The sequence below is a fragment of the Dasypus novemcinctus genome, chromosome 30 (assembly GCF_030445035.2).
Source record: "Dasypus novemcinctus isolate mDasNov1 chromosome 30, mDasNov1.1.hap2, whole genome shotgun sequence".
Lineage (NCBI taxonomy): Eukaryota > Metazoa > Chordata > Mammalia > Cingulata > Dasypodidae > Dasypus > Dasypus novemcinctus.
The window spans coordinates 27,779,133-27,805,577 of NC_080702.1; the positions used below are offsets into that span (position 1 = coordinate 27,779,133).

At 39.7% G+C, this 26,445-nt stretch overlaps 1 non-coding gene across 1 annotated transcript; it reads right to left on the reverse strand.

Moving 5' to 3' along the window:
- Window positions 1-14,786: 14,786 nt before the first annotated feature.
- LOC111759171 (U6 spliceosomal RNA) lies at window positions 14,787-14,889 on the reverse strand. Its single transcript, XR_002793255.1, has one exon. It is a non-coding gene; the product is annotated as a U6 spliceosomal RNA (small nuclear RNA).
- Between the last annotated feature and the right edge of the window lie 11,556 nt (window positions 14,890-26,445).

Genomic DNA, 26,445 nt, shown 5'->3' on the forward strand with positions numbered 1-26,445 from the left:
GGGGAGGAAGTTGGGTGTATGGAAGTGCCCTATATTCTATATGTGACTTTACTCTGACCTAAAACTTCTTTGAAGACATCTTGAAAAAAAAAAAAAGGTAATATTCTGAGGAAGAAATTGCCATTGTACATACTGGACAACACCTATTACAGTGATGAAAGATAAAATTTTAAAAATTCTGGGAAGCAAGTGTGGCTCAACTGATTGGGCTCCAGTCTACTATATGGGAGGCCCTGGGTTGCTGTCCCAGGGCCTCCTTGTGAAGGCAAGCTCACCTGCACCTGTGGAGAACTGACAGCCTGTGCCCGTGGAGAGCTGACAGCCCACACCAACAGACAGCTGGTGCAGCAGGATGGCATAACAAAGGGAGACGAGCAGATACAGAAGAATACACAGCAAATGGACGCAGAGAGTAGACAGCAAGCAGCAAGGGGGTGGGAATAAATAAATAAAATAAATCATTTTTAAAAAATTTATATTTTTCATTTTTTAATACCCCAATTTTACTTTATTTTAGCTTTTCTAAATTATTATGTATTTTACTTCTAATGTTTAAACCTATCAATACTATTTCATTTTCCTATTAATTGAATTTGGCAATATGTTAGGCTTCATTTTTGAAGAATTTTGGATCACAGAGGGGTTCAGCTGTGGCAGGGGAGGAGCATTGATGTGGGGTGTCATTGATGGGGGGTGGATGGGAGGGACTCTGCCTGGGCATGCATGTAGGGTATATAGATATGTTTGGATGTTCATTGGGTATTGACACAGTGGGTAGAGATTCACATGACAACTCAGGGAGTACTGGGTTCCCATCCTGGGGAGCTCTGCTGCATTCCCCAGTGAATTCAGCAGTCCCCCAGGTGCAGGGGCAATGACCAGTGAGGAGGAATGGTCCAGTGATGGGCCCTTGATACTGATAACTATGCTTTTGAGCCTGTTGCCCTTGATATTTCAACTTGTCCTGGTGTTGCAGAGTGCCTGAGGGTTGCCTCCTGGGAGCCTCCATGTTGCTCAAATGTGGCCACTCTCTGAGCCTAATTCAGCTTATAGGTGCATTGCCTTCCCCCCAGTGTGGGCCATGGCTCTCAGGGATGAGCCTCCCTGGCACCAAGAGATTACTGCCAGGTACTGACAGGTGATGCAACTGGAAAAAGACCTTGAATAAAAGGATGAAATGGTAAAGACAAATGAGTTTATATGGCTAAGAGACTTCAAAATGAGTTGGGAGGTCATCAGAGAGGTTGCACTTACACATGTCTCAGCAGGAGCTCATAGACAGCCAAAGTAGATGACACCCGAGGCAATGGTGCTCCTGAGGGCTACAGGGACCCCCAGGTCCTACAGTCATGGCAGATGGCTCCTGAGTTTGGTGCCTTGCTTGGGAATTTGTGTTCCTGAGTGTGATGTAGTTGAACTCCGATGTGACTTCTCTACATATGCTCTTCAGTCCCTTTTATTGAAATTGTGGTTGGCGCTGGGGTTGGTGTATGCCCAGGAGACTTGAATCTCTGGGCTGTCCGTGTGCCAGCTGGGCCCTAAGTTGCAGTGCAGTTGCAGCATCTACTCTCCAGTTCGTTCGTCTTACCCAGGTCAGCTGACAGGGAGGTGAGGATGGATAACCACCATACCAACTAATCGAGAGAGTCTACAGCTGTGGGCAGGAGAGTACCATCCATCAGCCCTGTGGAATCGAAGCCCCCTCTCAAATGAAAGGTGGAGTGAGCATCGCCATCCCAGGGTCCTCAGGATTGGGGCATAAAGCATGGACTAGAGTGGAATTACTGATATTCTACTATAGAATTGTTGTGACTTTAGCAATGAAAGAAATTATATCATTGATATGGAGACAGTGGCCACAGGAGTTGCTGAAGGCAGGGAGAGGGAAGAAGAGATGTGATGTGGGGGCATTTTTGGGACTTGGAGTTGTCCTGAATGATATCGCAGGGACAGATGCTGAACATTATATATCCTACCATAACCCACTGAATGGAATGGGAGAGAGTGTAAACTACAATGTAAACTGTAATTAATGCTATGTAGCAGTGCTCCAAAATGTTTTCATCCAATGCAATGAATGTGCCACACTAATGAAAGATGTTGATGTGGGAAAAGTGGGGGTAGGGGCATATGGGAATCTCCAATATTTTTCAATGTAACATTTTGTGTGATCTACATATCTTTTTTTAAAAAAAGGGTAAATGACCCAGAGGAATAAATTAGTTTACAAACACAAACTTTCCCTTTCGGAAATTCATAAATAATCTCATATTGCCACACTGCAATCTTACTTCATATATATCCAGAAGAACTGGAAGACGAAACTCAAACAGATATTTTTACCCCAGTGTTTATAACAGCTTTATCTACAGTAGTAGAAAGTGGGAGCACCCCAAGTGTTCATCAACGAATGAATGGATTAACAAAACATGGTATATACATATAATATTATTCAACCATAAAAAGGAATTAAGTTTTCATGCATGCTACAACATGAATGAACCTCAAAGACATGTTGGCTGAAATAAGCCAGATATAAAAAGACAAATACTGTATAATCTCTTTTATATGAAATACCTAGAAGAAGCAAATTTTATAAAGACAGATAGTAGATTAAAGGTTTCCAGGGGCCAGGGGGTAAGGAGGGGAAGAGGGAACCCCACACCAGTGACCCTCCCCGACCACTGCTCTGACCCTCTGTGATCCAAAACCTCTCCAAAAATGGAGCCAACAAAATAACCAAATGAAATTAATAAAAAAAATGGGATAATTATTTTAAAACTAACCAATAAAATGTAAGTTTTTAAAAATTTGAAATAATAAAAAACAGAGTTAGACTCATTTATGGGTTCTCTCACACAGGACAACTAACAAGGAGATGATGATGGACAACGTCCATCCCAAGGAACAGAGAGTGTCTGCAACTGCATGCAAGATAGTTCAAACTATCTGCCCCATGGGACCTAAGTCCTCTTCAATTTAAGCAGAGTGGGCATCACCATCACAGAATCCTCAAGATTGAGGAATGAACAATAGACTAAAGTAGACATTGTTATTCAACTATAGACTTATTATTCTAGCAATGGAAGAATTCTTATCATTGATATAAAGGCAGTGGCCACCAGAGGTTTTGAGGGATGGGAGAGTGAAGAATAGGTGTAATATGCAGGCATTTTTGGGACATTGGATATGTTCTGCATGACATGGCAGTGATGGATACAGGCCATTGTATATTTTGTCATAACTTGCAAAATTGTGCAGGACAGAGTGTAAGCTATAATGTTAACTATTGATCATGATTAGCAGCAATTCTTCAATATGTGTTCATCAATTGTAACAAATGTACCACACTAATGAAGGATGTTGTTAATGTGGAAAAGTGTGGGAGGAGGAGGGAGTGGGGCATATGGGAATCTCTTATTTTTTAATGTAGCATTTATGTAATCTAAAGCTTCTTTAAAAATAAAAAAGAATTTACAAAATCTCATATGAAACTTTCAAAAGAAGCAGAAAAAGCATTTACCTTCTTGACTTTAAAAAATAAAAAAACTCTGAAAATTAGGAATAGAACATCCTTACCCTGATAATAGGTGTTTATGAAAAACCCACATCTAAACTACATCTTAATTGAGTTTAGCAAGGTTGATATAAACAAGATTTAAGAACATATCTTACTAATTTCAAACTTACTATAAAGCTATAATCAAGACAGTCTGTCACTGATACAAATATAGAGAAAAGATCGAAGGAACAGACTAAACCAGAAATAGATACACACATGTATCATAATTAATATTTTCAAAACTGACAAAACTCTTTAATGAGAAAAAGGACACTTTCAACAAATGAGGCTGAAACAATTGCACAGTCATTTGCAAAAGACAAAAGCTGTGAAGTTTATGAAATGTGCTTCTAAATATCTCAGGGATCAAATGAGAAATCACAAGATAACTTAGAACAAGATGTGGACTCAGTAATAAAAAACAGAACACACCAGAATTGGTAGAGTGCATCTAAAGTGGTGCTGAGAAAGAAATTTATAACTTAAAATGTTTGTATAGTAAAGGAAATTTAGAATCAAAAATTTAGATTTCAACCTAAGAATATAGTAAAGGAGAGGAAATTAAATCCAAAATAAAAAAGGAAATAATAAAAAGCAGAAATCAAAGAGGTAGAAGAGGGCAAATGGTGGGGAAATTTGTAAAGAAAATGACTGATTCTATGAAAATATTAATAAAATTGATAAATAACAGCAGGATTTATCAAGAAAAAGAGAAAACAAGATTTTAATCTTAGAAATGATCCAGGAGATATTACATAAAAACCGACATTTAAAAAGGAGGAAATATTATGAACAACTTTATACTAATAAATTATAAAATTCTGACGAAAAGGGCAAATTCTTTAAATACATACTTCACTTGAAACTAGTTCAAGAAATGTAAAGGAAATGAAAATAAGTTAAATATTAAAGATGTGCTCTATTTATTTAAATATTAAATTTATAATAAATGTTTTTCCACAAAAAAACTCGAAGTCCAGATGAGTTCACTAAACTCTATGATAAATTAAGCTAGAAATAGTCTGTGGATCAAGAAGGAACAATTGCAAACTCATTTTCTGAGGCCCCATATGCTGTACCAGATGAAGGCTCTGCATGGAAAGGAAAGTACTGACCAATAATGCCTGGTTATGGGAACCAGATGTGGCTCAGGCGACTGAGCTTCTGCCTACCACACAGGAGGTCTGTGGTTCAGTTCCCTGCGCCTCCTAAAGTGACAGCACACAGCACGTGCAAACAATGAGGGGGTGGGGAGAAATAAATAAGTAAAAGAAATCTTCAAAAACTAATAATGCCTCATTGCACAGCAATGTTTTTTAAAATTTGGAAATATAATCCAGTAATATATAAAAAGGATAATATAGCATGACTGTTAGATCTCAGGTTAAAGAGGCTTGGAGACAGACCAAGATTCAGGCAGGAGTTTATTGGGTCGCCAGCATGGCGGGATCTGGAGAAAGATTTCAGCCCATCTGGCTGAGCTGGGGATTATCTTTTGAACTGGTGGAGTTGGGTGGGGTTGGAGAGGGGCATGAAGATATGGGGTGGGAAAGTACCACGCTTGCTGTTCTCAGGGTAGAGAGTGGCTTTCTGAGGACTGCCTTTTCGTTTTGGGGGAGAGAATGTTCTGTCACTCAGTGTGGTGTGAAAAGATGGAGCCATGTGGTTTCTGAGCACATAGGAACTCAGGAGGCAAGATGTTACATTCTAACAATGACCAAATGGGGTTTATCTTGAAAATGTGAGATTGGATCAACATTCAAAAATAGACATAATTCAGTGCATTAACAAAATATGGGAGAGAAATCACCACTTCAATAGATGCAGAAAAAGCATTAGAAAAATTAAACACCCGTTCATCATAAATACTATCAGGAACCTAACACTCCGGGAACTTCAGCAATTTGATAAAAGACTTTCATGAAAAACCTACAAATACCAAATCATAAAATACTGAGTACTTTCCCCTTAAGATTGGGAAAATCACTTCTCTTCAACATTGGACTAAAGAACCTACACAATACAATAAGGCAAGTAAAAGAAATAAAAAGCATAAACATGAGTAATGAAAAAAATTAATTTTCCCCCCAGAAGATGTAATTGTTCAAGTAGAAGACTTCAAAGGAATCTGAAGAATTACATGAGAGTAAATGAATTTAGCAATGTATGGATTCAAAGTCAATATTCAGAAGCCAGTTGCATTTTTATGCATAAGGAACAAAAAATTGGAAAATAAGATTTAAAATGGTCCAATATACAATAGCATCAAAAGAGCCATGAAGTAGCTGGGTATATATTTAACCAAAAATGTGAACAATGTGTACAATATAAACTACAAACATTGCCAAGAGAAACTAAAGGACATGTACACACACATATATGCATGTATTCAATATTATGATACAAAGATGCCCCAAATTTATCTATAGATTGAATGCAATCCCAATTAACCTCTGAAGAGGTTATTTGCTGCAGTGCTCAATGGGATTCTAAAATGGATAAGGGAATGAAGGGGATTTAAGTAGCCAAAACAAACTCAAAACAAAATTTTTTTGGAAGACTTACACAATATGATTCACTTCACATGGTTACAGTAATTAATAAAGTGTAGATTTGGTGAAAGAGGCAAATAGATGCATGGAATCTAATCTAGAAATAGACACATGATGTAGGATTGATTGATATTTCCAAAAAAAGTGCCAGAAATGAAATTCAAATTTTAAATATGCTGTGATGGATTAAGGATGCATATTCCAATCCCTAGAGCAATGCTTTCTGTGTTAGTCAGCCAAAGGGGTACTGATGCAAAGTACCAGAAGTCTGTTGGCTTTTATAAAGGGTATTTATTTGGGGTAGAAGCTTACAGTTACCAGGCCATAAAGCGTAAGTTACTTCCCTCACCAAAGTCTGTTGCCACGTGTTGGAGCAAGATGGCTGCCAATGTCTGCAAGGGTTCAGGTTCTTTCTTCCTCTTAAGGCTCTGTGGTCCCAGCTTCTTCCAATATCAGCTCTAGGATGGGATAAGTCTTCTCTCTCTTCTGGGGCTCATTTCTGTCCAGGCTCAGCTGCTCTGCTCCCTCCACAAGGCCAGCTGTAAACTATCAGGCAAATGGCTTGCCTCTCTTCCTGGATTCTCTGCCATGTCTAATGGAGCCTTCCCTCTTTCCTCATGTAACTGCTTCTCTGTGCTGTTACCTTCCAGGGCTCCAGCATTAAAACTCCAGCATCAGAAGACCACTGTCCAACTACTTACCTCCCCTTATTGTATATGAAAACAATTAATAGGCTGGATAGCTTCATTTGATCAGAATTTCTGAATATGTACAACGATTGCTAAGAAATTATAGCCAATCATAAATTAAATTTCTTAATCTTAGTAAAAAATTTCAAAAGTATGGGAGTGGATGTGACTCAAATGATTGAGTGCCTGCTTCCCACACGCGAGGCCCAGGGTTCAGTTCCCAGTGCCTCCTAAAAACAAACAAAAACAAACAAACAAAACAACAAGCCAACAACAACAACAGCAAAGTCAGGGGAGCCAAGGAGGCTCAGTGGTTGAGTGCCAGCTGCCCACATACAATGTCCCTGGTTCAATCCACAGCCCCAGTACCTGAAGAAAAAAAAAAAAAAGGCAAAGAAAAGAAAATTTATTGGAAAAAATTTAACACTGAATGTGGATGCATTTTTTTCCACATTTTTTATTCCAAATTTGTAAAGAACAATCATGCAAACCATACAGGATTCCCAACATCATCCCACCACCAATACCTTACACTGTTGTGACATACAAACAATGAAAGAACATCATCACAATATGTTACTGTTATCTATAGTCTATGGCTTATATTAGGTGTGTTATTCCCACAAACCTATTATTAACACCATGTATTAGCTTCGTATATTTGTCATTCATGGAGAATGTGCTCATATTTGTACTGTTAACCATAGTCCATCATTCACCACAGGGTTCACTGTATTATACAATTCTTTGCCTTCTACTCTCCATCTGAAGTGTACACTCAGTGGCTCTCAGTTTCATCACAGAGTTGTGCTGTCTCCAGCTCAGTTCATTTCAGAATGTTTTCATTACTCCAAATGGAAAAATCCATAGCCCTGCCTACCCCCATTATTAACCCTTAGTATTGATATAGTACCTTCTTTGACACTGTTGTAAAAATATTATAATAGTACTGTTAACAATACTCTACACATCACATTAGTTGTATTTTTCTCATGTATCTCCATATTCTTAACACTTCGTAATAGTGGAACATTCTTGTATTTGTACTATTAACCATAATTATCAACCACCACTGAAATCACTAGGTTATTCATCCCTAGATTATCCTCTAGCTTTCTTTCAATTGACATTAACCTCCCTAGACCACCGCTTTCAGCCAAATTCACATTTATAAATCAGCATTGTTAATTATATGCACTAAAATGTTACCATCAAGTCTATCCATTTCCACACATTACAATTCACCTTGTGAACCGTTCTATATGCATTCAACATCAGCTCCCCATTTTCAAACCACATTCTATCTCCTAGTAAGCTATACTCTGTAGCTGACTCCATGAGTTTATCCATCATACTTAGTTCATATTAGTGAGACCATGCAATATTTGTCTTTTTGGGCTTGGCTTATTCCACGCAAAGTAATGTCCTCACCGTTCATCCATGTTGTCATATGCATCCTGACGTCACTTCTTCCTACAGCTGAATAGTATTCCATTGTATGTAACTACAACATGTTGTTTATCCATTCATTGGTGGATGGACACTCGCCTTGTTTCCATCTTTCAGCAATTGTGAATTATGCCTCTGTGAACATTGCTGTGCAGTGTCTGTTTGTGTCCATGCTTTCTGTTCTTCTGAATATATTCTGAGTAGCAGGATTGCCAGATCATATGGCAGTTCTATATTTAGCTTCCTGAGGTAATTCCAATTCAAACTACTCATTAGTAGTGTATAAAAACACTACTGATTTTTGCATGTGAGTCTCGTATCCCACCACTTTGCTGAATTCATCTATTAGTTCTAGTAGCTTTGTTGTGGATTTTTGGGGATTTTCTAGAAGTAGGATACTATCATCAGTGAATAGCAAAAGTTTTACTTCTTTCTTTCTAATTTGGTTGTCGTTCATTTCTTTTTCTTCCCTGATTTCCTCTAGCTAGGACTTCTAGCACAATATTGAGTAACAGTGGTGACAAATGGCCCCCTTATCTTGTTCCCTGTCTCAGCTGGAAAGCTTTCAGTCTTTCCCATTGAGTACAATGTTAGCTGTGGGTTTTGTCATAGATGCACTTTATTACATTGAGAAAGTATCTTTCTATTCCTATCTTGCAGAGCGTTTATATCAAGAAAGGATGGTATATTTTGTCAAATGCCACTTCTGTGTCATTCAAGATGGTTAAGTGATTTTTCTTCTTCAATTTATTAATATTAGTAACAATGTTAATACTAATTGATTTTCTTGTGTTGATCCACCCTTGCACATACGAGATAAAACCCACTTAACCATGGTGAATAATTCTTTTAATGTACTTTTGCATTCAGCTAAGAAGTATTTTGTTTGAGGATATTTGCATCTACATTCATTAGAGAAATTAGTCTGTAATTTTCTTTTTTCATAGTGTGTTTATCTGGCATTTGGTATTAGGGTGACATTGGCTTCATAGGATGAGTATGATAGTTGTAGTAGTCAGGGTTCTCTAGGGAACCAGAACTGACAGGAGATATCTATAAACAGTATGAGATTTTATAAAATTTTCTCACATCACCCTGAGATGTGCAAGTCCAAATTCCACAGGGCAGGCTGCAAACCAGGGGCCACGATGAAGGTTCTTGATGAATTCCCAGGAAACATTGGCTGTCCAAAGTGAAACTGGGAATATGTTCTCTCTCTGAATGCTGAAATCACTTCCTCTTTTAAGGGCTTCAGCTGATTGACTAAAACATCACTCATTGGTGATGACAATCTCCTTGGGTGATTGTAGATGCAGTCAGCCATCTATGCAATAAACTCACTGGTGACTAAAGTTGATAAATGTCCTTGTATTACAATTAGCCCAGTGCTTGCTTGACCAAACAACTGGGCACCATTACCTGGCTGAGTTGACACATTAGCCAAACCATCATAGTAGTGCTCCCTCCTGTTCAATTTTTGGATGAGTTTGAGCTAAATTAGTAATAAATCCTTTTTTTAAAAAAAAGATTTATTTATTTATTTATTTCTCTCCCCTTCCCCCCCATCCCGGTTGTCTGTTCTCTGTGTCTATTTGCTGTGTCTTCTTTGTCCGCTTCTGTTGTTGTCAGCGGCACGGGAATCTGTGTTTCTTTTTGCTGCATCATCTTGTTGTGTCATTTCTCCATGTGTGCGGGGCCATTCTTAGGCAGGCTGCACTTTCTTTGGCGCTGGGCGGCTCTCCTTGCGGGGTACACTCCTTGCGCGTGGGGCTCCCCTACATGGGAGACACCCCTGTGTGTCAGGGCACTCCTTGTGCGCATCAGCTCTGCGCATGGGCCAGCTCCACACGGGTCAAGGAGGCCCGGGGTTTGAACCGCGGACCTCCCATGTGGTAGACGGACGCCCTAACCACTGGACCAAGTCCACCACCTAAATCCTTTTTGAATGATTGGTAGGATTCTCCTGTGAAGCCATCCAGTCCTGGATTTCTCATTTTTGGGAAGTTTTTGACAACTATTTTGATCTCTTTACCTGTGATTGGTTTGTTGAGGTCTTCTATTTCTTCTAGGGTCAGTGTAGGTTGTCCTTGTGTTTCTAGGAATTTGTCCATTTGTCGATATTGTCTAGCTTGCTGGCAAACAGTTGTTCATAGTATCTTCTTCTGATCTTTTATTTCTGTGAGGTCAGTTGTAATGTCCCTGCTCTCATTTCTGATTGTATTTGCATCCTCTCTCTCTTTCTCTTTGTTAGTCTAGCTAAGGGTTTGTTGATTTTGCTGATCTTTCCAAAGAACCAGTCTTTGGTTGGAGATGTGTTTGAACATCTATGATTAGTCATCTCAACTCCTTTACATCATCTGGAGGCATATCTTGGTCCTTTAACTAGGCCATATCTTCCTGTTTCTTGGCATGGATTGTATTTTTTGTTGGTGTCTTGGCATCTGGCTTACTACATGTATTTATTCTGAGTGCAGTTTCTCTCTTTAGTTTAGGACTTTCTGGTCCTTTCTCCCTTGCTGGTTTTGTCATAAGAGCCAAGGATGTAACTGATGCTGCAAGCTGTGAAGACTCAAGTTGTGTATGTTGCCCCAGGGACTGATGAACTTCTCCTACCTTTTTCCTCTGCCAGGGGTAGGACAGAGCCACAGCCATGTGTAACAATCCAAGTCATGCAAGCCCATATGGTCTGTAGTTCCCTGGAGTGACTGTTGAATCTTCACATTCCTTCCTCCCCTGCCGGGGCAGGGACAGAGCTGCAAATGTAGGCAGCAATCTACACCATGCGGGTCCAAAATGACCACAGTTGCCCAGGTAGACTTCTTACTATTCAATCTTTGCCAGCTGAATGTACCCACAGCCAACATTGTACTCAAAATGGAAAGGTTCAAAGCTTTCCCTCTTAGATCTGGAGCAAGACAAGGTTGCCCATTGTCAACATTGTTACTATTATTGTACTAGAAGTTCTAGCTCGGGCAATTAGACAAGAAAAAAATTAAAGGCATCCAAGAAGGAAAAGCGGAAGTAAAACTCTCACTGCTTGCAGATGACAAGATCCTGCATTTAGAAAATTCTGAAGTATCCACAACAAAGCTACCTGATCTAAAAAATGAGTTCAGCAAAGTAGCAGGATACAAGATCAACATGCAAAAATCAGTAATGTTTTTGTTTTTGTACACTAGTACAGAACAATCTGAGGAGGAAATCACAGGGGAAATTCCATTTACAATAGCAATGAGAAGACTCAAATGCCTAGGAATTAATTTAAACAAAGAAGGACAAGACCTATTTGCAGAAAACTACAAAATAATGCTTAAAGAAATCAGTGAAGACCTAAACAACTGGGAATGTTCATGGCCTGGAAGACAAATATCATGAAGATGTCAATCCTACCCAAACTGATTTATAGAGTCAATGCAATACCAATCAAATTTCCAACAGCCTACTTAACAGAATTAGAAAAGGTAATTACAAAGTTCATTTGGAAGGCAATGTGCAACGAAATAGCCAAAAGCATTCTAAAAAAGAAGAGTGACATGGGAGGAATTCCACTGCCTGCCCTTGAAACATATTACAAAGCTACAGTGGTCAAAACAGCATGGTACTGGCAGAAAGATACACACATCAAAAGTGCAATTGGATTGAGAATTCAGAAATAAACCCTCACCTATATGGTTAACTGTTTTTTTTTTTTATTTTTAAAGATTTATTTATTTATTTAATTCCCCCCCTCCCCCCGATTGTCTGTTCTCTGTGTCTTGTTTCTTTGTCCGCTTCTGTTGTCGTCAGCAGCATGGGAAGTGTGGGCGGCGCCATTCCTGGGCAGGCTGCTCTTTCTTTTCACGCTGGGCAGCTCTCCTTACGGGGCGCACTCCTTGCGCGTGGGGCTCCCCTACATGGGGGACACCCCTGCGTGGGGCGGCACTCCTTGCGTGCATCAGCACTGCGCATGGGCCAGTTCCACACTGGTCAAGGAGGCCCGGGGTTTGAACCGTGGACCTCCCACGTGGTAGATGGACGCCCTAACCACTGGGCCAAGTCCGTTTCCCAGTTAACTGGTTTTTGACAAACCTACCAAGTCCATGTTAATGAGACAAAACAGTCTCTTCAACAAATGGGCTGGGAGAATTGGATATCTATAACCAAAAGAATGAAAGAGGACCCCTGTCTCACTCCCTATAGAAGAATCAACTCAAACTGCATCAAAAATCTAAATATAAAAGCCAGGGCCTACAGGCTTATCAGCACAGTCATCAGTATCAAGGGTTCATCATTGGAGCATCCTTCTTCGCTGGTCTTTTTGCCCTTGCACTTGGGGGATTGTTGCTGTTCCACACCACCACACCACACCAGGGAACAGAGAGTGCCTATAACTCCAAGCAGGAGAATCACATCCATCAACCATGTGGGATCTAAGCTCCCTCTTGATATAGAGGTGGAGTAGACATCACCAACCCAGGGTCCACAGGATGGAGAAACAAAATATGGATTAGAGTGGACTTACTGGTATTCTACTATAGAACTGTTGTGACTAGTAATGGAAGAAACTGTAGCATTGATGTGGAGAAAGTGGCCACAGGAGTTATTGAGGGCAGGGAGAGGGAAGAAGTGATGAGGTGTGGGGCATTTTTGGGACTTGGAATTGTCCTAAATGATATTGCAGGGACAGATGCGGGACATTATACATCCTGCCTTAACCCACTGAATGGACTGGGGGAGAGTGTTAAACTACAATGTAAACTATAATCCATGTGGTTCAGCAGTGCTCTAAAATGTATTCACCAAATTCAATGAATGTGCCACAATGATGAAAGAGATTGTTGATGTGGGAACCTCTTATCTTTTTTAACGTAACATTTTTTTGTGATCTATGTATCTTTTTTTAAAAAAAGACAATTTAATAATAAAAAAAATCTGGGTCATAAAACAATAAGAATAAAATGTAGGGAAACATCTTCAAGACCTTGTGGTAGGTGGTGGTTTCTTGGACATTACACCCAAAGCACACTCAACAAAGAAAAAATAAATAAATGGGACATCCTCAAAATTAAACACTTTTGCACCTCACAGGACTTTGTCAAAGGATGAAAAGGCAGCTGACTCAATGGAGGAAAATATTTGGAAATCACATGTCTGATAAAGGTTTAATATCCATGAAATATAAAGAGATGCTACAACTCAACCATAAAAAGACAAACGACCCAATTAAAAAATGGGCAAAAGACTTGAATAGACATTTGTACAAGGGAGAGAGAAAGTGGCAAAAAAAAAAGACCATGTGAAAATATGCTCAACATCACTAATGATAGAAATACAAATCAAAACTACAATGAGATATCATTTCACACCTATCAGAATGGCCACTATGGAGAAGACAGACTAACAAGTGTTAGAGAGGATGTAGAGAGATAGGAACACTTATTCACTATTGGTGGGAATGCAGAATGGCACAGCCACTGTGGAGGACTGTTTGGCAGTTCCTAAAGAAGTTGAATATAGACTTGCCATGTGACCCTGCAATAACTACTGAGTATATACCCAGAAGAACTGAGAGCAGTGACATGGACATCTGCACACAAATGTTCATAGCAGCGTTATTCACGATTGCCAAAAGTTGCAAACAACCCAGGTATCCATCAACCAATGAATACATAAACAAACTGTTGTGTAGTCACATGATGGACTATTATGTAGTTGTAAGGAGAAATGAAGTCGTGAAGCATATGACAACATAGATGAAACTGGAGGACATTATGTTGAGTGAAGCAAGCCAGGCAGAAAATGACAAATACTGTATGATTGCATTACTATAAATCAAATACATTGTGTAACATATTGCATGATTTAAAAAAATTATATATATCCAGTACAAAAGAAGGAAGAAAGGAAGAAAGAAAGAAGGAAGGAAGAAAGGAAGGAAAGAAAGAAAGGAAGGAGGGAAGGGAGGAAGGAAGGAAGGAAGAAAGAAAGAAAGAAAGAAAGAAAGAAAGAAAGAAAGAAAGAAAGAAAGAAAGAAAGAAAGAAAGAAAGAAAGGCAATACGTGTACATTGGGGGGTGGGGCAAGAAACCGGTCCCTACAGTTACTGTGATTTTCAGTCAGTCCCATTTCTCCTCACCCTGGGATAGAGTCAAAACGGCAAATACCAGCTTCTTTTCAAGTTGGACAGGTTCAAACTTTAGCTGTTCTTAGGATTATACTTTTGCCAGCCAAATTGACTAATCAGTAGCTGAAGTTGGTGCACAAGCGTCTCTTCCTCCCCCATCTTTTTGAAATGGAGCTTCCAATTTGAACCACAGAATAGCTCTCGAGGCAGCTGCCAGTGGGTGGGCACCATCCTCCGTGGTGTTGAGCGCTCTACTCACAAATCTTCTGTACAGATTCACAGTTTCCTCCTTCCATTCTTTCAAGGATGTTGTAGGATGCCCTAGTCTACTGGAACCCCCTAACAGGTGCTTTAGATAGCTCTGGGTGATTGCCAACTGCCCTGTCTATTGGAGCTCCTTACTCTGCTGCCATTTTCCTATCCATTTTCTTTTAAAATATGGCACACTGAATTTGCATGTCATCCCTGACCAGGGGCCATGGTAATCTTCTCTGTATCATTCCAATTTTAATACCTGTGCAGCCAAAGCAAACACTCCCATAGGTTTTGATATATTGTATACTCATTTTTCACTCATCTCAAGATACTGATTTCTCTTGCAATTTCTTCTTTGACCAACTTACTATTTACTAGTTTGTTGTTTAACATCCACATATTTGTGAAATTCCCATTTTTCCACCATTACTGATTTCCAGCTGCATTCCATTATGATCAGAAAAAGTGCTTTGAATAATTTAACCTTTTTCAATTTATGGAGACTTATCTTGTGACTCAAAATATGGTGTATCCTGGAGAAGGATCCATGAGCACTTGAGAAGAATGTATATCCTGCTTTTTGGGGATGGAAGGCTCTATAAATGTCTGTTAGGTCTATTTCATTTATCATATTATTCAGGCTCTCTATTTATCCTCTGTCCAGATGTTCTATGCAATGCTGCAAGTGGTGTATTGAGGTGTCCAACTATTATTTTTCAGACGTCTATTTCTCACTTCAGTTTTGCCAATTTGTGCCACATGTATCCTGGGTCACCCAGGTTAGCTGCATAAATATTCATTATAATTATTTCTTCTTGGTGAATTATCCTTTTATTCATATATAATTACCTTCTTGATCTCTTATAGGCTTTGCATTAAAATCTATTTCATCCAATTTTAGTATCACTACTCCAGATCTTTGTTGGCTACAATTTGCTTGGAATATCTTTTTCCAATATTTCACTTTCTGATTTTGTCCTTATGTCTAAGGTTAGTCTCTTGGAGACAGTGTATAGATGGGCCATATATTTTATCCATTCTGCCAGTCTATGTCTTTTTTTCAATGAGCATGTATTTTTTTACTGAATTTTTGAAGATACAGAGATCACAAAAAATGTTACATTAAAAAATATAAGAGGTTCCCACATACCTCACACCCCACTCCCACTCCTCCCACATCAACAACCTCTTTCATCAGTGTGGCACATTCATTGCATCGGGTGAACACATTTTGGAGCACTGCTGCACCACATGGATTATAGTATACATTGTAGTTCACACTCTCCCCCAGTCCATTCAGTGGGTTATGGCAGGATATATAATGTCCAGCATCTGTCCCTTCAATATCATTTAGGACAACTCCAAGTCCCAAAAATACCCCCACATCACATCACTTTTTCCCTCTCCCTGCCCTCAGCAAATACCATGGCCACTTTCTCCACATCAATGCTACAGTTTCTTCCATTACTAGTCACAACAGTTCTATAGTAGAATACCAGTAAGTCCACTCTAACCCATATTTTATTCCTCCATCCTGTGGACTCTGGGATGAGTCTATGTCTTTTGATTGGGGAGTTCATTCCATTAACATTCAATGTAATTACTGTGAAGGCATTATTTACCTTGTCCATATTATCCTTTGGCTTTATGTTGGCATATCTTACTATCAACTATCTTTTTACCCTTACTAATAATCTTCATCTCTACACTCTCCTCCAACTCTCTTGTCCTTGTCTTTCCTTCTGGCTGCAGCACTCCCTTTAGTATCTCTTGTAAATCTGGTCTTTTGGTGACATACTCTCTGCTTTTGTCTGTGAAGACTTTAAACTCACCCTCATTTTTGAAGGACAGATTTTCTACATACAGCATTCTTGGCTGGCAGTTTTTCTCTTTCAATATCTTAAATACATCATAGCACTTTCTTCTCAAGTCCATGGTTTCTTTTTTAAAAAAGATTTATTTTATTTAGTTATCGTCCCCTCATTGTTTGCATTTGCTGTCTGCTCTCCGTGTCCATTTGCTGTGCGCTCTCTGTGTCACAAAGAACCTAACCTGGGACCTCCCATGTGGGAGAGACTTGCCCAATCACATGAGCCACCTCTGCTTCCTGGTTTGTTGTATCTCTCATTATGTTTTCCTTCGTGCATTGCAACATCTTGTTGCATCAGCTTGCTGAACCAGCCCATCACATCACCTAACTGTCTTGCTTATCTTCTCTAGGAGGCATGGGCAACTGAAACACGTCCTCCCATGTTGGAGGTGGGAGCTCAATTGCTTGAGCCACATCTACTTCTCTCTTCTGCCATTTCAAATGCTTCAGAATGAGACAAATCCTATGCCAGCTTGCAGCTGAAACTGGGAAGAAATCAGAGCAGCTGAGCTTCAGAAAGAAGGCATGGAGGGAAAGGTAGAGAATAGGTAGAGATCATCTGCCATCTTGCTTCAACACATGGCAGATGACTTTGGTGAGAAAGCACTTTTTAAAAAAATTAACTAATTAATTTTTCTTTTTTCAATTTTTGAAAAAGATTTATTTATTCATTCATTTATTCATTTATTTATTTATTTATCTCCCCTCCCCCTCCCTCATTGTCTGCTCTCTGTGTCCATTCGCTGTGTGTTCCTCTGTGACCGCTTCTATCCTTATCAGTGGCACTGGGAATCTGTTTCTTTTTTTGTCGTGTCATCTTGTTGTGTCAGCTCTCTCTGTGTGTGGCACCATTCTTGGGCAGGCTGCATTTTCTTTCACACTGGGCAGCTCTCCTTATGGAGTGCACTCCTTGTGCATGGGGCTCCCCTATGCGGGGGACACCACTGTGTGGCACAGCACTCCTTGTGTGTATCCACACTGTGCATGGGCCAGCTCTACATGGGTTATGGAGGCCCTGGGTTTGAAATGCAGACCTCCCATGTGGTAGGTGGATGCCCTATCCATTGGGCCAAGTCCGCTTCCCAGAAAGCACTTCTTATGGTACCTCAAGTTGGACTTTTCATGGCCTTGTAAGCTTTTACCCCCAAATAAATCTTCTTAAAAGCCAATAGATTTCTGCTACATTGTATTGCAAACAAAAACACTCACCAATGGCCTTATTGTCTCCATTTGGCAGAAGAAGCTGCTGAGATTCAGAGAGCTCATAGAAATCCAAGGTCATCAGCATGGGTGTTAACTCAGTTCTTTCCAACTGCAAATCCTGGAATTAATTCAGCCTCCAGGACTACCCAGACCTTTGCATAAGACTGAGTCAGCTCTGGGCTTTCTTCCTTTGCCTACCCTGAGCTTCCTTCCTGGAGGGTCCTTACCTCCATCCCAACTTTCCAGAGCTTTGCTTTGGACTCACATCAAATGGTTTATTTTTAATTTAAAAACTTTTAAATGTGATAACATATATACAACATAGCACTTCCCATTTGAACTATTTTCAAGTATACATTTCAGTGGTGTTAATTTCACTGTGTATGTAGTGCTACCCTCCTCCTCATCCATTATAAAAATTTTTCCAAACAGAGACTGTACTCATTAAGTAATAACTTCCCATTACCCCCCATCCCTGGTAACCTGGAATCTAATTTCTCTCTCTATGAATGTGCACCTTCTATTATTTCATTGTAATTGGAATCATACAATATTTCTTCTTTTGTGTCTAGCTCATTTCACTCAACATGTCTTCAAGGTTCCTCCATGTATAGTATGTGTAGCAGTTTGGTATTGTTTATGCATTCCCAAGATATTGGATCATGTTTGTAAACTGGTCTGTTCCTCTGGGCCTATTAGATTGTATTAGATTCAGACATTTCACTTTCACTTGATTAAATTATGGTTTGGGTTTTGATTAAACTATTTCAGTAGAATGTCATGTGCCCACCCCCTCGGTGTGTGAGGACTCACAGAGAAAACTACATGGCAGAGGAAACAGTTGAAGTTTTGATGCTGGAGCCCTGGGAAGTAAATATACAGGAGAAGAACAAAAAGGAATTGAGACAACTTTGTAGACACAGCAGAGGCTCTGGAAAGAGAATGAGCCTGATCATCTACATCTGTAACTTAGTCTGGAGAAAAATGAGCCCTGGGGGAGAGTTAAGACTTATCCCATCCTACGGCTGAGATCGGAAGAAGCTGGGACCACGAAGCCTTAAGGGGAAGAGGAAGGCTGAACCCTTACAGATGTCACCCACCATCTTGCTCAACACATGGCAAAATGACTTTGAGTAAGAAAGTACTTCTTATGATACCTTGAGCTGGAATCTTTAGGGCCTGGTAGAGGTGAGCTTCTACCCCAAGTAAACACCCTTTATAAAACCCAACAGATTTCTGGTACTTTGCATCAGCACACTTTTGACTGACTAATACAGTATGTATCAAAATTTTATTCATTTTTATGGCTAGATAATATTCCATAGTATTGGATATACCACATTTTGTTTATCCATTCATCTCTTGATGGGCACTTGGGTTGCTTCTACTTTTAAAGAAAGACTTAATTTATAAATTTTTTCTATGGTACCACTTTTTTTTAAAGGAGTTGTGAATATGCAGGGAAATCATGCATAAAATACAGGGTTTCCCATATACCACCTTTTCTAGTGGGTTAGACTGCTTAAAGCATATACCATGAAATGATTCTGCTTGAACAATGGGAATTTATTAGCTCACAGTTTTGAGACCAAGAAAATGTCCAAATCCACGCATCATCAAGGCCATGCTTTCTTCCTGAAGACTGGCTGCTGCCAACTCTTTGCTCCTCTGCTATATGGCAAGGCACATGGCAGTGTGTGCTGGTCTCTAGTTTCTTGCTTCTGTAGCTTTCTCTCTATCTGAATTTCCTTCCATTTATAAAGGAATTCAGTAAGAGGATTAACACCCATCCTGAACTGAGTCACACCCTATCTGAAGTTACCTCATCAAAAGACCCTATTTATAATGGGTTTACATTCACAGAAATTGATTAGATTAAAAACATGTATTTCTGGGGTGCATAGAGCTTTAAACCACCACACCAACCTATTATTAACACTTTGCCACATCAATCCACTGTCTAGTGGATCATTCAGTCTGAAAATTTTCCATTAGCATTGCTTGTAGGGTGGGTCTAGTGGTGATGAACTCCCTCAGTTTTTGTCTGGGATTGTCAATCTCTCCCTTATTTTGAAAGAAAGTTTCACTGGATATATATTCTTGGTTGGCAATTGTTTTCATTAATCATTTTAAGTATTTCAATGCACTGCCTTCCTGCCTTCATGGTTTCTGATGAGAAATTGGCATTTAATCTTATTGAGACTCCCTTGTAAACAATATTTTGCTTTTCTCTTGCAGCTTTCTGAACTCTTTGTCCTTGGCATTAGACAGTTTCACTATTACTTGTCTGGGTGTGGTTCTCTTTGAGTTAATCCTATTTGGGTTCCTTGGCCTTCTAGAATGTGCATTTTCGTGGACATAATGGACAAAGGGTATGGGGAAAGGCAGGAAGAGATGAGAGGTGGAGGCGTCTTCGGGACATGGAGCTGCCCTGGATGGTGCTTCAGAGGTAATCACCGGACATTGTAAATCCTCACAGGGCCTACATGATGGAATAGAGGAGAGTATGGGCCATGATGTGAACCAATGTATATGAGGTGCAGAGGTGCCCAAAGATGTACTTACCAAATCCAATGGATGTGTCATGATGATGGGAACGAGTGTTGTTGGGGGGGGGGAGAGGGGGGGTGGGGGGGTGGGGTTGAATGGGACCTCACATATATATTTTTAATGTAATATTATTACAAAGTCAATAAAAAAAAATTAATAAAAAAAAAAAAAGAAAATAGAATGTGCATTTTCATGTCTTTCATTAAAATGGGAGGTTTTCTGCCATTATTTCTTTATTTCTTTTTTTTCCTTAAAGATTTATTTATTTATTTCTCTCCCCTACCCCCTCTCCACCCCAGTTGTCTGTTCTCTGTGTCTATTTGTTGCATCTTCTTTGTCTGCTTCTGTTGTCAGCGGCACAGGAATCTGTGTTTCTTTTTGTTGTGTCATCCTGTTGTGTCAGCTCTCCATGTGTGTGGCACCATTCCTGAGCAGGCTACACTTTCTTTCGCACTGGGTGGCTCTCCTTACGGGGTGCATTCCTTGTGCATGGGGTTCCCCCACAAGGGGGACACCCCTGCGTGGCAGGGCACTCTTTGTGCGCATCAGCACTGCACATGGGCCAGCTCCACACAGGTCAAGGAGGCCTAGGGTTTGAACCTTGGACCTCCCATGTGGTAGATGGATGTCCTAACCACTGGGCCAAGTCTGCTGCCTGATTATTTATTCTTCCCCTTTCTCTTTCTTCTCTTTCTGGGACTCCCATAATGTAGTATATTAGTGTATTTGATAGTGTCCCAAAGATCTCTTAGCTCCTATTCACATTTTACATTCTTTCTGCTCCTCAGCCTGAATCATTTCAATTTTCATGTGTTCTATCACACTGGTTATTTGTTCTGCCAGCTCAGTCTGCTGTTGAAACCCTCTAGGGAATTTTCCTTTCAGTTATTGGTGTTCAGTGCTAGTTTTACTGTTTTGTTCCTTTGTAAAATTTTTATTTTATTGTGTGTAGCAGTTTGATATGGTTATGAATTCCAAAAATAGATATTGGATTACGTTTGTAATCTGATCTGTACCTGGCCATGATTGAGTTGTGATTAGGGCATTTAGTCCCCGTGCCTTGGTGGGTGGGGACTCACAGATAAAAGGCATGGCAAAGAACAGAGTTGAGGGTTTCTGATGTTGGAGTTTTGACATTGGAGTTTGATGCTGAAGACTTAAGCTGGAACCCAGGGAAATAAGCTCACACTGAAAAGAGAAGCCAGCCCCAGGAAGAAAGGAAACTTGAACCCAGAGAGAATCAAGACCCTGGAAGGGAGGAATCCAGGAAGCCTGAACCCTCATAGCCGTCAGCACTCATCTTGGTGCAATAAGTGAAAATAGACTTTGGTGAGGGAAGTAACTTATGCTTTATGACCTGGTATCTGTAGGCTACTACCCCAAATAAATACCCTTGGGAAAAAAACCAACCAATTTCTGGTATTTTGCATCAGCACCCCTTTTGCTAATACATTGTGATTCTCATATTTTTATTCCTTGTTTTGCAGATATCATTTAATTCTTTCTCTGTGTTTTTATCTCCATGTGCATATTGATGATCACTTTTTAAATTCTTTGTATGTCTAAAGTCTAGTCTGCTTTGTTGATGGCTTCTGGGTTTGTATCTTTTTCCTATGGATGGGCCATCATTTCCTATATCTTTATCTTGTAATCTTTTTTTAAGGAGGTACTGGGGATTGAGCCTGGGACCTCATCCATGGGAAGCAGGTGCTCAACACCAAGCTTCTTCTGCTCCCCTGTTTTGTAATTTTTGTTGCACACTGTACATTTTAATATTTTAATGTGTTAATTATAGGAAATAAGTTTCTGAGCTATATGTTCTTTAAATGACTATCCATTTGGTGATATGACAGAGATTTGCTTGAATGCCAGGGGCTAACAAAAACAAACCAGTGCAAAAAGTACCTTTCACCATCGTACAAACTGGCCCTGTTTGACTGGTGCTCTCCTTCAGATTTTAGCCCTCCTCTCAGGAAGATTGGCCCAAGGCAAATGTGAATGCAGAATCCTGTCTTCTCTGAGCCTATGCCTTGTCCTGGGTTTGTACTTGTTCTTGGCCTTAGGAATTCCATTTACAAGACTCTCTACTATGTCCATTCCCTGTGAAATAGACTTTCTCCCTTCCCAGGTGCTCTATCATGATCCTTTACTGCTGGCTGCTTTGACTTGTTTCTTACAGTGCTTTAGCAGTTTGCAAGCTGATTCTGCCTGCAGGGCAAGTTCTGGGAGGGTGAGCCAGAGACAAGTTTCCTGGTTCAGTCTTTCAGTTTGCTCCCTGCTAGACTGGCAATGACAATCAGGCATAGCAGTATGCACATAGGGGTTATTCTGTTTCTTCCAGAACAAGGTCAGGGACCTACATGGAGTGCAGGCTGACTCCACACTCTGCAGTGAAGAAGTGGGGGTGGTGCCATGAGCTTCTCCTACCATTTTCAAAATTGTGTTTTATTGATTTGGCACTCACCCAGTTATCTCAATTCTTTACTTATTTTCTGGGGTTGAGGAAGATGGCTTTGCCAGTTTTTGCTAGGTGTTCAAATATTCTGTAGGAGAAAGTCTCTCTGGAATGACTAATACTGCCATCCTAGTCACATGGCCCTCCCAAAAATGTTCTTTTGACCGTTTGTATATTTTCTTCAGAGAGATGCCTATTTAAGTCTTTTGCCCACCTTTAAATTGGGTCATTTCTCTTTTTATTGCTGAGTCACAGGATTTCTTTATATATTCTGGATATTAAACATTCATAGGATATGTGGTCTCCAGATATTTTTTCCTATTGTAGGTTGACATTTTACTTTGATGATAAAATCCTTTGCTGCTCAAAACATTTAAATTTTGATGAGGTCCCATTTATCTATTTTTTCTTTCATTGCTTGTACTTTGTTTTTTTGTTTTGAGGTCATGGGGCTGGGGATTGAACACAGGACCTCATACATAGGAAGTTGGTACTCAACCGAGGTACCACATCGGCTCCCCTGATCTGATTTTTCATTTGTTTGTTTGCTGTGTGTTTTTTATTTGTTTTATTTTAGGAGGTGTTGGGAATGGCACCTACGGTCTCCCATGTGGGAAGCAGGTGCTCAAGCACTTGAGCCAACCCAATCCCTACTTTAGTTTCAAAGTCTAAGATATAATTTCCTAACAAGGACTTGAAGGTGTATCCCTATGTTTTCTTCTAGTTTTACAGTTCTGGTTCTTATATTTAGGTCTTGGATCCATTTTGAGTCAATTTTTCAAAGGAGGTACTGGGGATTGAACCTGGGACCTTGTAAGTATGAAGCAGGTCTTCAACCACTGAACTCCACCTGCTCCACCATTGAGTTGATTTTTTGCAATAATGTCCTTTTGAGACTTTTCTCTTCTTTTGATAGATCCCATCCAGGATCAAGTATTGCATTGAATTCTCATTGTCTCTTTAGTTGTTCATTGTTTTTTAAATTATGAAAACATATATACATAAAGTTTCCCATTTCAACTGCTTCCAAACATACCATCCCATGAAATTACTGATATTTACAATGTTGCAGTATTCTCACCACCATCCATTCTTAAAACTTTCCCCAAACAGAAATCTTGTACCCATTATGCATTATCTCCCCATTTTCTTCTGGACTCACCCCCTTCCCTGGCAGCCTGTACTCTAATTTCTGTCTCTATGTGCTTGCATATTATGACATTTTCTCTATAGTTACCATAGGGCTTAAATTTAACATCCTAAGTCTATAAAAAAAATTCATTTGCTTTGATATCAACTTAATTTCAATAGTGTAGTGATTTGAAGCTGTATGTACCACATAAAAACATGTTCTAAATTTAATCCATTCTTGTGGGTGTGGACCCATTGTAAACAGAATTTTTTGATGAGGCTATTTCAGTTAAGGTGTGGCCCAGCTCAGTCAGAATGAGTCTTAATCCTATTACTGGATTCCTTTATAAGCCGAGAGAAAGCTAGAGGGAGCAGCTGGAAGCTGAACATCAATGGAACCCAGAAGAGAAGAAGAGATGAAGAGATCCCATTGTGTGCCTTGTCATGGGATAAAATAAGGACCAAGGATCACTAGCAGCCAGCCCCAAAATGTCATAACTTTTGGGAAGAAATCAGCTTCTTGATGGTGTCTGGCTTTGGGCATTTCCCCAGCCTCAAACCATGAACAAATAAATTCCCATTGTTTAATCTGACCAATTTCATTATATGTGCTTGAGCAGCTTAGGAAACTAAAAAAAAGCATAAATACAGACTATGTTCCTATACCCATTGTTCCCCACCTTTATGTAGTTTTGTCACAAACTGCATGTTTATTTAGCATGACTTCCAAGCCACTGATTATTGCATTTTATGTTTTGTCTTTTAGATCTTATAGGAAGTAAAAAGTAGAGTTACAAACTAAAAATACTGTATTACTGGCATTTATATTTACCCCTGTCATTACCCTTATCAGAGATCTTTATTGCTTCATGCAACTTTATTTTCTATTGTCCTTTCCTTTTAACCTGCAGAACTCTCCTTACCATTTCTTGTGAGGCTGGTCTGGTGGCGATGAACTCTCTCAGCTTTCGTTTACTGGAGAATGCTTAATCTCACCTTCATTTTTTAAAAAGATTAATTTTATTTACTTATCCCCCTCCCCCCTTGTTGTTTGTGGTCACTGTCTGCTCTCTGTGTCCATTTGTTGTGTGCCTTGTCTGCTCGTCTTCTATTTAGGAGGCACTGGAAACTGAACCTGGGAACTCCCATATGGAAGAGAGGCACCCAACCACCTGAGCCACCTCAACTCCCTGGTTTGTTTTGTTTCTCATTGTCTTTCCTTGTCTTTCCTCTTTGAGTATCTTTTGTTGCATCATATGGTTGCATTAGCTCACTGTGCCTGCTTGCCCCACCAACTTGCCCTCTCCAGGAGGCACTGGCAAACGAACCTGGGAACTCCCATGTTGTAGGCAGAAGCCCAATCCCTTGAAGCACATCTCTTCCCTCTCCCTCATTTTTGAAAGACAATTTTTCTGGATAAAGAATTCTTGATTGTCACAGTTTTGCTTTCTGCACTTTAAATATCTCATTCCACTGCCTTCTTGCCTATATTTTTTCCAATGAGAAACTGGCACTCAATTTTATTGAGGCCCCATTGCACATGACACATTGCTTATTTCTGGAAGCTTTCAGAATTCTTTCTCTTTGGCATTCAAAAGTTTGATTATGTCATGGTATGGGACTCTTTGGCTTTATTACTTGGCATTGATTGTCGTGGATGTGTATATTCATATATTTCATAATATTTGGGAAGTTTTCACCATTATTTCTTTGACTATTTGCTTTGCTCTTTTCTCATTCTTCTTCTGGGGTTCCCATAATACACATTTGGTTTGTTCGATGGCACCTCATACGTTCCACAGACTCTGTTTATTTTTCTTCATTCTTTCATCTTTCTGCTTACCATACTAGAAGATTTCAATTATTTTCATGTTTACTGATGGTTTGTTCAACAGCTCCAAACTGCTTTAGTCTCTCTTCAATGAACTTTAAATTTGTTACTGTGGTCTTTATCTCTGTTTGGTTCCTTTTCATAATTCACAACAATTTTGTGTTCACCTATAATTTTCCTGATATCCTTTAGTTCTTTGCCCAAGTTTTACTTGAACTCTTTGAATATATTTAGGATCATTTAAAAAAAGTCTTTGTGTGGTATGTCCCAGGTCTTACTTGTCTTCGTTGGTGGTCTCTATTGCTTTAATTTTATCCTTTCCTAGGACACCACTTCCTGATTTTAGGTATGTTTTGTAATTTTTTTGTTCAAACCTATACATTTTGATATTTTAGCAAGTTATTGCTGGAATTTAGACCCTGAGGTGTCTGTTCCTTAAGTTTATATAAAGCTAGTGTTAGGACAGCACTTTCCTTGAATGCCAAGGGTTAACAAAACAAACAAACAAAAAGAAAATGTAATACCATGCTCAGACTTTGCAGATTGACTTGTGCCAGTGCTCTCCTTCAGAGCTTATGCATACCAAGAGTTTAGAGAATAGCTCAGGTCAAAGCACAGGAACTGGTCCTTTGTGTGCATGTCTCTTGTTAGGGCATGCGCATGTGGTCTAAAAAATTCCCTCATTTACGTGGACAGGAATGTCCCTTTTCCCTGGGAAAGAGAGTTCTCGTGGTCCAGCCCCTGCAGCCAGCAATCCTTTGCCCCAGGAAGCAGGATTTGAGTTCTGCAGGAGAGC